A 12,224-nucleotide genomic window follows, 5' to 3' on the forward strand; every position below is an offset into this window, starting at 1 on the left:
AGGAGAGAGAAACATGGCAATTAAAATCATGATATCCATGTCCTTGGAACAAACAATGAACTTGACCTTTTGCTTAGATGTCCACAGACTTCTTCAGGTTCTTCAGGGAATCAGATCAGTAACCGCTAGTTCTTAATACAAGACCTCTCATCCTCTTTACATGTTTTACCTTGCCTCTGTCAAATTAAAGTATTTGTGTGGTGCCAAAACCTTTTGTATAGAAATAGTAATAGGAGTATAACATGTTTGGGGTTTTTTGCTGAGGTAGGCGGTTTTGGGGTTTTTTTGTTTTGTTTTGTTTTTTTTTTTCTCCCCAGGCTCTAATGTATAATAATGTAACAAGGTAACAATGGGATATTTATCTCACGGTTATGAAGGTCTATATCTGAAACATTCATTCTAGACTCTCTGCATAGCCACTACATTCGTGAAAGGCAGAATTGTAAAGTTTCTTAAGTACTACATTTTAAAGACAAGTACACCTTTCCATGCCAGTGGCAATTCTGTTATTGTGGTGGCAGTGTGGGAAGGTTGTTTACTTGTGGGAGAGTTGTTTACTTTGACTGGACTATATCTAAAGATTTGTTTCTCCCACAATTTTGGTGGCTAGAATAATATAATTAATTTTCTATTACCTGCAAGACTTCTTAAGGGAATATTTTTTTTTCTTTGATTATTCCACAAGATATTGGCATTACTGCTGCTTACAATCTGAATTTAGCAAGGATGCTGAGAGAAATGAACTGAAAATTCTTGGAAAGATTCTGCACTATGTACAAAATTTCAGAGTGATATGAACATGACTCTGAATATAAACTCAGTTTTAATCACATCATGATAATGACAAAGCAAATGCAAAAAAAAAAAAAAATTCTTTTATTTTCTGGGTAATTATATTACAGCATCAGTCCCATTGTGATTGACTAAATCAGTATAGTACGCATTTTATTCAGAGTATAATGTACCTTAAAAATCTCTCACATGCCTTTTGTCCAAAATTTTCCCGTGAAGACTGCTGTAGAAGTTGCTATTTAGCATTAGAAGATGCATTAATAACATTATTATTTGGGGATATCTGAACATCTATCTAACCATTAGTAATATTTTCTGCTCTGTCATTGTTAATACTCTCCATTATGTATGGAACAGACAAATTAACTGTAGAAAAAGCTTGAAAAAAACATGGCAACTGAGGGCCACATTCAGATAATGTTTACAACAAACTATTTGGTACAAATACAGCACAGATGAAAACTGTGGTTTTGTTGCCTGTTTCCACTTACATCTATTGGCACACCAGTAGCAATACGTGTGTGTCTGGTAAAGGGTCTCCAAGCAGCTTAAGGGCTATCCCCACCTTGCAGCACTTACTCTAACAAGGGTATTTAACCAGGATTCTAACAAAGATCTGGACAGACACTGAGGATTTACCTTGTTTGGCTCTCTCAGGTCTATCTTAAAAATATTCAGAAGTTATGTTTAAAGCTTATGTCAGAAAGGAAGAGGCATAAAACTTAGTTAAACAAAACAGAATTTTCAGAGAAAGGAAGAATTATATAAAAGCTACAGCATACAGCATTTATAATATGAAAAAGAAGTCTCATTGACATGTTTTACTATGAAAAATACTAAAATTCATCAGACAAGTTGAGAAGCTACCCTAATTACTAGAATTCCTAAAAGATAGATGTTTTAGCCACCTGACCACTTCATCAGACAGAAAAAGAGAATGAAATAGCACTGGGCTCAGGAAATAGCAAACTATTCCCTGTACCAGTTAAGCCCTACAATATGTGAAAACATGTATGTTCACACTTTAAGACAACTCTAAATTCAGTCCTAACTCTAAATTCAAAAACTAATATATCTGGAAAAAAATATTCTCATAAACCTTCAAGACAGCAAACTACTAGGGCTTGTCCAAATCTGCTTGACTAGTTAAGCATCAAAGAGACAAGACTTGAAGAGTGGAATTTCTTCTTGCTGCATGCATGCTTGTTTCACCATTTTGTATTCTGTATGTAAAGAAGGACAAATATCTTCTTTTTCTGAAGCGTCAAACCTAATGCATACCTCAGCCACTTCCTTGATCTAATACTAGGCCCTTATCAGAAGCTGTTCTCCTATATCGAGGAAGCTCAGTGAAATCTTCTGAAGAAAAGTGACATTAAAATGGCAAGTAGAGAAAGTTTCCTAATCTGAATTACTATATGTTTCTCAGAAATCCATTCTCCTTCTCATCTCATGAATCTGTCTTTTAGACTACAGTTCTTCTGGGATTAAAAGGGTATCATCTAAAGCAAGCATATCTCACTGCTAAACCCAGCTAGAAGGAATTGGTAATACATTCAAATTAAACATTTCTGTTCCTCATGAATACTTTCTTCTATGAAAACATCCTGTGATCTCATTATCATACAGTCACACTTACCTCAAGCTCTATATTTTAAATTCCATTATAATGGATAAAAGAAAAAAAACCTAAAAGGATAAACATGAGAGATTTCTTTACACCCAGCCAAATAATTGTAAACACCTTACTATCAGATTGGAACCAAGAAAGAAACCCAATACAATAAAAGAAATCAGAATGCTGAAGTTGAGCATAGGTCAATTCAACCCATTGTGGTTTGGTGTTGGTTTTATGCTAATTGCTTTTTTCAATAAGGAAGCAGAGCTCAATGTATGGCTGTACTCAAGTCACTCGAGACCAGGTTTATGGTCTTATGAGAGACTGACATGGCACAGAGAGTCACAATGCACTCTGACTGTGTTAGTTCCTCATGGAAGCACACTTCAGCTTTCCAGTGTTGTGAGACTATTTCTCCACTCATGCTTACTTCATACTGTGTCTCTTTAGAGCAAAGCCTGCCAATTCACAGACTGTGCCAAACCTGAGTGCAGTTCTTTGAAAACTTTAGCCCTCTAAGAAGTGAAACCAGCTAACTTAGAATGTATTACATCACTTTGATTAGAATAATTGTTGTCGTCCTCACCAAACATTGATTTGTGGCCCCAGAGGTGCAGTCTGAGACTCAAAGATAATTATACTGAACTCCCATTTGAAGAGTTACATTAAATTAATGTAACAAATTAAATTACTGATCTCTTGAAAGAATATTAATATTGTTCAGTGAACATGGGCCAGCTTCAACTTCTCATATAAAATATCCTCTTAAATATGTCTTCTGTGGAATAACACATCTGTAAAAGCAGGTGCCAGTGCTAACAAAGTAATCCAAAAGAAGTTAAATAGGAAACATATTCGTTCCCATTTTTATACTCATTCTGAGAAATTTACTTTTTCCTGAGAAAAAGCAGAATAATTTCCTAATTATAAACCTTCTTTAAAAGTGAAATTCCTTAGCTATCAGACATCTCTTTTCATCCTCTAGGTAGCCTTTAGGGTAAAATCTATCCTTCTGGAGAATTGCTGGTTTCTGTGGGTTTTTTTAATTTGAACTGCTAAATGGCACAGGTCAAAGCTTAGATTAAATGTTTGTTGGCAGATTCCTTAATCAGATTGTGGTTAATACATATACCCTGGAATGTGACTACAAGCTTTTTTATTCTTGTAGATGTTTGTTTGCTTCCTTATTTGATTTGGGTCTTTTTTCCATCACCACAATGGTAAATTTTTCAAGTGACAGCAAAATTTTGGTCTTTCTTGCACATAGAATTAGTTTACTACATAGGATCACTAAGAAGTGAATTCCTAGAGATACTGAACCACTGCAGCCCTTCCCAGGCAGTACTTAACATTTGGATGTCCTGTAGCCTAATAAAATATTTTCTTGTTATTTTAGTTTCCTATATAATACAAATCAAGGTGAGGAGCATAGGCTGTGTGGAATAATTTCAGAGCAAACTGCTCAATTTTATGTTAACCAGCTCTGAGAAGAAGGTGAGGACTGTGCCTCATGACTGAATCAAGAAACTTTTGTTGATATTTTTGTTCAGGGTCACATGGAAAAAAGTATTTGAAGTAAAATTTTCTGGGAAGAAGTAGTGAGAAGAGGAGGGTTTCCAGCTGCCCTTTAAAACCCAAGTGAAAACACTTTGACCTCACAGGCATCAGGAGAAAGGGGAGGTGAGGGGAAGTGAGAGGGGAGGGAAGTGAGAAGGGAGGAAAAGTGAGAAGGATGGGAAGGGGAAGGAAGGGAAGGTATATACAAATACTTTCCTACAGACTTGTTTTAAAAGTAATTTTATATTTCAACTGTTTACTTGTATTGACCATCTACTGTTATAAAAAGTCATTTGTTGTTTTGATTTTTCATTCTATCTTTGAAAGAAAAGCAGTATTGAAAGAAAAAGGAATTCAGTTGTTAATTGTCTCAAAAATATTCTGTGTTTATATTTTACATGAAAAGAATCAGAAAGTAAAATCTCTCCAGCTTGGTCAGTTAATACTAAGAACCACTCTTATTTTTAAAATTATTTTGCCTTGGTATGGAGAACAGCTCAGTGCATTTTCATAAAGTTCTTTTGTTTCCATGGCAAATGGGGTCATTATTTCCTGTTGAAACTGATGGGTTTTACTTAAGCTTTAGAAATGCTTTTCATATGATGCTTACAAAACTTGCAGAAACAAATGCACCAGAGGTGTATTGTCAGTAGTTGTTAGTTCTTAAATCAAAATTTGCACAAGGTCAATATAACCTTTCATTAAAGCCTATTGAAAACAATGAATGATATATTGCAGCCAAAAAACTGACATTCTTAGCTGGAAATAATAGAAAGGCTTTGATTATTAATAAATTAAAAGAAAAGTGGGGGTAGAGGGAAAAGTGAAAAAATTGGGGATTTAACCCTGAGAATATATCCAATGCCTTGAAATTTTTTATCTGCCGTAAATGAATAAAGCAAATGTCTAAAGTTTTATTTAGTTGTCTTGCTCAAATACTTTACAGCAAAAAATTTCAATATTCTTTACATAGAACTTGTTTGCTCTATTTTGATTTTCTCTTTGCTAGATTATTCTGTGAGGCATAGTCACATCTATCTATCTATATTCATAGCTAGAATAAAGTATTTTTAGAATTTATTTAGTAATTATTATAGAAAACACTGGAACATTTGGAGGGTCTAAAATGTGTACCTTTCATGTATGTTTTAGGCAAATAAGAAAATAAGCTTGACCCCCCCAAAATTATATGCTGTTCATTTTTCTCTGATACTTACCATGGATCTTTTTATGGGACTGTCGTAAGGAAATTAAGTTCAATAAAAATTTGGTTTTGCACAGTCTCATCCAAAGCATTCAAAACAGAACAGTGCCTTCCCTTCTGTAAGACCTTAAGTGGTCGATTCAAAGTACTATAGGAAAGTGATCTGTTCCAAATTAGACACAGCATTCCTGTGGGTGCCTTGTTAGCAAGCTTTCAGCTGGTATAGATCGGCATGGTGTTTCCCCTAATGGAAATGGAACTGTGACAACTTTTATCAGCTCATTCCTGTGCTCCTCCTCCAAGTGTTGCCTTAAAAACTCTATACACTGAAGTGTCTGGTAGTACTTTGCACAGAGAGAATCAGTGTCAATTGGTATTAACTGAGTCATGCATTTCTTCTGAAGCAAATATAAAAGCTATCTTTTGTACACTTTCCTCTGCACGCCCCAAGCCCAATATATTGAGCTTCTCGGAGGCAAGTGGGAGGCTTGCTGAATGGAACTTATTCCTTTCTCCATACATCCCACATTTCTATCCTTTCTGATACTATTTAATCTGTATGAAAATTCTTCATCTGCCTCTTGAGAATGCCAGCACTTCAAATGAGGAGTATTTGATATCACAAGAGTACATGGGACTGGAATCAGGCCTATATATGTTTTTATAGAACCTAACTGATATAGAAACTGAGTACAATGATTTCTATTTGTGTTTCAGCAGGGAGAACAAGGGATATAATAGTTGCACAGACATAACTGCTTAACAAACAGATCTCTACATGAACAGTTATAGTGTTTAATAAGCCTACAAGGAACAATGCAAATTCTTTGGAGAACAGTATCAGGTCATTTTTCATAGTCATATTCAAAAGCTGAAAACAGCAGCTGGATGCCAAGCCAAGGAGGTCAAGAGTGGCAATGCCTCCTATAAGTGGTACAGATATTAGGAGGCAAAGACCCATTTCTCTTCTTTGTCCAGTTTTGAGTATCCCATTTATTACACAGTTTCGAAAAGCTATGGAAAACAATGAAATCTATCTCACCAACCTCAGTACACATTGCTTTTCCTGTTAAACAATCTAAGCTTGCCCTGAATAAAACAGGTTCCTTTGCATACTCTACAGTGCTTGCACAGTGTGTTTACCATACCAAAATACCCTTGTCCAACTGACCTGAATGTCAAACATTACAACACATGTAAGGAGAGAATTAAATAAGCAAACAGATTAAAATGAAAACAAAGGCTACGCATTTTTACATTTGCCCCAAATTAGAGCATAGCGTGTCTACGTGTCCACATTTTAAGTTTTACTGTTATTCTAGTTTCCTACATTGCCCCAACAGATCGTGTCTGAGGTGTTGCAATGCCACTTGAAATCTCAGAACCTAAAAACCAAAAACTCAACATAAAATAAACTCCACAATTCCTTCAAAATCTGATTATTACTTAAGTTTTAACTTTTCAAAAGACAAATATGAGTAACACTGTTACTAAAATAAAAGGCAAGTATAACAGTATAAAGTACATGTTTCTATGAATATTAGCAAATTTTGTGTTTGCAAAAGTGTACTGTAATGAAAACTTCCATTTCATGGTCCAATAGTAATAAAAGAAGTGTGAACAGAAATTAGAGGAAGAATAAGTTATATAGATGGAAAAAAATGGTGCCTAAAATGTCAGGTTGTTTTCTAAAGTTGTCCTAGTTGTCAGTATCTCTCTCTCACTGAGAAGGCATCTAGCTCAGTCCAGAGGATTTTTGAGCCAGTTCTCAGTGGCGGCACGGTGTTGCTCAATAGTTTAGCCACTTTGTCAAGTCAGTCCAATGGAAACAACTCTTCCGTTTGTTTATCTTGTTTCTTTGGCTTTTTTGGTGGACTCTTTTTCTGTGTTCTCCACTCATTAAGCTAAATTACAGACCAGTCACAGTTCCCAGAACCAGAGTAAAGTCAAGAGATGTAAAATGAGAGAGTGAGACTTTTCTCGTGGCAACAACACACACATACACCAGATAATTCTTAATCGAAAGCTAATAGAAATATTTTAAAAAGAAATTTCAAATTAGGTTTTTCCATAAAATAATAATAATCTATATATTTGCTATATTTATCTACTTGTTTAATTATATATGTATTTATAAATATTGGAAGTTTAAATACTTACAGAATATTTCATTCTGAGTAGCTAGCAGCATGTCCTGCATTACTTTCACTTGAATAGCCATGCAGACTTTAGCAAGGAAGAAAATTAATGTTCTAACAGGCTTTACACATATAAGGAACAGTGCATAACAATGTAGAATATATCTTTATAAAAACTACACAAAATAATTATTTTTGTTTCTTAAACCATAATGTTAGAAAACCCTTCCCTTCCCTTCCCTTCCCTTCCCTTCCCTTCCCTTCCCTTCCCTTCCCTTCCCTTCCCTTCCCTTCCCTTCCCTTCCCTTCCCTTCCCTTCCCTTCCCTTCCCTTCCCTTCCCTTCCCACACCTTCCCACACCTTCCCACACCTTCCCACACCTTCCCACACCTTCCCTTCCCACACCTTCCCTTCCCTTCCCACACCTTCCCTTCCCTTCCCTTCCCTTCCCTTCCCTTCCCTTCCCTTCCCTTCCCTTCCCTTCCCTTCCCTTCCCTTCCCTTCCCTTCCCTTCCCTTCCCTTCCCTTCCCTTCCCTTCCCTTCCCTTCCCTTCCCTTCCCTTCCCTTCCCTTCCCTTCCCTTCCCTTCCCTTCCCTTCCCTTCCCTTCCCTTCCCTTCCCTTCCCTTCCCTTCCCACACCTTCCCTTCCCTTCCCTTCCCACACCTTCCCTTCCCACACCTTCCCACACCTTCCCTTCCCTTCCTTCCCTTCCCTTCCCACACCTTCCCTTCCCTTCCCTTCCCTTCCCTTCCCTTCCCTTCCCTTCCCACACCTTCCCACACCTTCCCACACCTTCCCACACCTTCCCACACCTTCCCTTCCCACACCTTCCCTTCCCTTCCCTTCCCTTCCCTTCCCTTCCCTTCCCTTCCCTTCCCTTCCCTTCCCTTCCCTTCCCTCCCTTCCCTTCCCTTCCCTTCCCTTCCCTTCCCTTCCCTTCCCTTCCCACACCTTCCCACACTTCCCACACCTTCCCACACCCTTCCCACAGCCTTCCCACACCTTCCCCACACCTTCCCACACCTTCCCACACCTTCCCACACCCTCCCTTCCCTTCCCTTCCCTTCCCTTCCCTTCCCTTCCCTTCCCTTCCCTCCCCTTCCCTTCCCTTCCCTTCCCTTCCCTTCCCACACCTTCCCTTCCCTTCCCACACCTTCCCTTCCCTTCCCACACCTTCCCTTCCCTTCCCACACCTTCCCTTCCCTTCCCACACCTTCCCTTCCCACACCTTCCCTTCCCTTCCCACACCTTCCCTTCCCACACCTTCCCTTCCCACACCTTCCCACACCTTCCCACACCTTCCCACACCTTCCCACACCTTCCCACACCTTCCCACACCTTCCCACACCTTCCCTTCCCACACCTTCCCTTCCCACACCTTCCGGCACCTTCCCGTACCTTCCCACACCTTCCCTTCCCTTTAGGGACAGTTTTTAACTTTATGCTGTAAGATTGCCTCTAAAAGCTGGAATGTTTTAGCAAAGTGCTAAAATGTGCTTAATCTCTAGATGAACATGCTTAATCAAGCTTTCTGGCCTCAGTATGAGTGTGGGATCCTAATGGCTAGGGAGTGCCAAGACAACTGATTGATTACAGGTACCAAAGGGTAGCATTGCAGGTCCCATCTGACTTTTGACATGGAATAAGGCTTTGTCAGAGGCTCTGGCTGTGTGAATACCACAGCTCTGAAAAGAAGTCCATCAGCATTCTGTCCTCATATCTGAGACACAGCCAGAGGCACATACTTGAGATTAATACTCTTTGCCTACGTTTTGAAAGCTTGTACCCATGCTCCAGGCACATACTTTCATTCAGTACTGATCCTTCAGTCAAATCCTCTGCCTGTCTCCACCCAAAACTTAAATATAGTCTTTCTAAAATACCACTGAAAGTGTGAGTCTTTTGGTTCACAATTAAATTCTTTTGAAGCTACATGTCTGAGAAGTAGAAAGCAACACTATAGCAATTTACATAAAATAGAAAGAAGACAAAATACAATTAAATATGAAAATAAAATACATTTGAATCTGCTTTTTCTTCTAGCCTTTTTGTCACTGACTACTCAGCAGATCTTCCTGTCTTCACATAGGGAGGCTGCGCACAGTTCGTCCTTTCCGCTTTGATTAATTTTGCTGTTAGAGTAGATTGTCCCTCTTCTCAATGTCTTGGTCTTCCCCTCCCTGCACATCTACTCTTACTGCCAGCAATCCTTTGTCATCTATGGCAAGATATTGTGTTACCCTGAACACTCTACATCTTCTCTCTTATTTCAGGGGAAAGGAAGAAATTTCATCTCCCAGGATGAATAAATCCATTGCCCAAGGCAATTCACTTAGATGAGTGAACAAGTACTAATGACTACTGCGATTCCAGCCTCCTGACCTGTGATGAACAGATGAATGAAAAGGCATTTTATGATGCAGCAGTGTGCCAAGTGACAATTTTAATCATCAACCAGAATTTGTAAGTTTTGAAAGCAAATGTTTATAAAACTATCACACACTCAAATAAGAAAGCACTCAAAAGTTTTCCTAAGAGCAAAGTAGAGCCTTCACTTCTACTGCCTTTCTCATGATTTAAGCAAGCATAAACACACAGTAACATAAGTTTTACAGTCTAAGATAACCTTTACCTCTGTTCTTCAGCAGGCATTGCACAGGTATGAAATAAGTGAAAATTGGATAATTAGACTACAGAAATTGAATGGAATACTGTTACTCATTTTGATTAAACCCTTTCACCACTTCTTTTTAACACTGCAAACTACAGCCCAGCTGATAAAACCAAAGTGCTTAATAATTCTATTTCACATGAAGGGTCATATTAACATCGCTTGAGAATTTTGCAGTCATTTTAAGTAGAAGACTAAAAGGAATGACAAGCAAATTGTAAACTTACTTATGTTAAGTCAACTTACACTACTTACCAATTTAGTCACGTCATACTTCATAATCTAAGAAGTCAATTAATATAGATGGCATGAACAGCAAAAAATAAAAAAATTTTTGCATATATTTAACTTTCAGCTTAATGACACATTGTATTGATATTTTCTTTTGATAAATCTAATAAAGAGAATTAAAAAAAAAACCTCTTTACTTTGAGATAATTTTATTTTTCTCTTATCAGCTAAAGCAGTCATGCTTTGGGTTTCCGCTTTCCAGTTTTCCTAACAGTAGGAGGGAATTTCCTCCAAAGCTTTATCAGCTTGAACCACAACCCTTGTGCTGGTTTCTGGTTCACTGACAAATTACACTCCCTTAATCCCCATCCAGGAAAGTTTTAAGAAAGACACATTTAGAAGTTATACCATACACGACAACTTCTACATGTAGCCAACATGTGAAGCCCCACCCATCCTAAATGGCAGACTAGACTTTGCACTGCAGGTGAAGAGCTCTCCTCCCAACTTCTGAACTACCTTTCCCTTCACTCCAGCTAATGTGGCTTGCTTCCACTGCTTACCATTTTATTTACATACACAAGTTGAAAACAAAACTGTTTTTAAAAAATGTTTGTTATTCTCAGAGCATTTTCAAAAAGGGCAGAAGAAGGATTTGTTGTAAAGACCAAAACAGAATAAACTAAACTCCTCCCACTGAACACTGTGCTGGTGTGAATGACGGTAGGTAGTCATTTTACTAGCAAATCCCAAATTCTTGGCAGGAAAGACAGGTGTCATGACTGCTTACCAGGAGGCTGGGCCTACAGCTGCTTGCACAGGGGCAGGTGACTGTGGCTTCTCAGCCCCACAGTGCCCTGTCCCCGTGACACAGAGCTGCTACACAGGGTCTGGCCCACAGGGACAGTGTGTGTGCTGGGACCAGGCTGAATCTTCTCAAAGGTGTTTGGGTTCCTTTAAAGAAGAAATTTAAGAAACTGATGATGGTTGTGGTGAAGCTAGTAGTGTGAGGGGAAGGGGGAGTCACAGAGGTGAGACAGAGCCCTGGAGAAACAAGTTGACTCAATCACTCTCAGAAAGCACAGGACTCGCAAGAAGTTTTGGTACAGTAGGTCCTGTAAGGGGAAGCTATATACCCTTACCCTTACAGCAACAGCTACAACATTCATATTTGCAAAAACAGCAGGGAATACACCAAAAGGCACATCCAAACCAGCAGTGTCCTTACATCCTATAGTCTTCTCCATTACATAACACCATGCACCTGGCACATAACCCCACAGTGCACCAAGGGGCATACACTGGATTCTAATAACATCAAGCAGTGAAAAGATCTGCCCATTTTGAGGAAGAAACTCTCTATCCTAAAATTCTCCTTGTTCTTCTGGAAAAAAGGGTTATGGCTGTGGAGTCCTTAGGGCACGTTGATCTTCAAGTTTCCTTCTTGCCACTAAGAAAATGATCATATTGCTGCCCAACTTAGACTTGTTCCTCTCAGCCAGACTAAAGTAAAGAATAAATGTTCTATTATTTGAACCCCAAGACTATTTTGAAACATGAATACTTTTGTATTTTATAATAGTGCCTTGGGATAGCTGGTTGCAATGATTGTAAGTTTAATAATGTCCATTTTCAGGGCTTATATGTCTACCAAATACATCTCAAGAGTCTGCCAGTACATAATTATTGTGTGACATGTTTTGCCAGGATTTGAAAAATGACAGACATCACATATATATCTACTCATATAAGGCATATTTTCATTATTTATCCAGCTATGTTTAAAATCTGGAGGGGGGGGGGGGGGGGGGGGGGCGAAACAAAAAAACTTTCAGGCTTCTCATTTCACAGTGTTTTAGATACCAGTTCAAACTGCACCTTCACTTCCCGTCACCAGAACCTTCTCCATCATTTTAAGCCTTCCAAATTTTTCTTTTTCATAATTTGCATAGCAATTATGCCGAAGTACCATCACCATCTAATTGATGTAATGGAACGCTGAGTAAGAGCA

Source organism: Hirundo rustica, chromosome 2, assembly GCF_015227805.2.
Source record: "Hirundo rustica isolate bHirRus1 chromosome 2, bHirRus1.pri.v3, whole genome shotgun sequence".
NCBI lineage: Eukaryota > Metazoa > Chordata > Aves > Passeriformes > Hirundinidae > Hirundo > Hirundo rustica.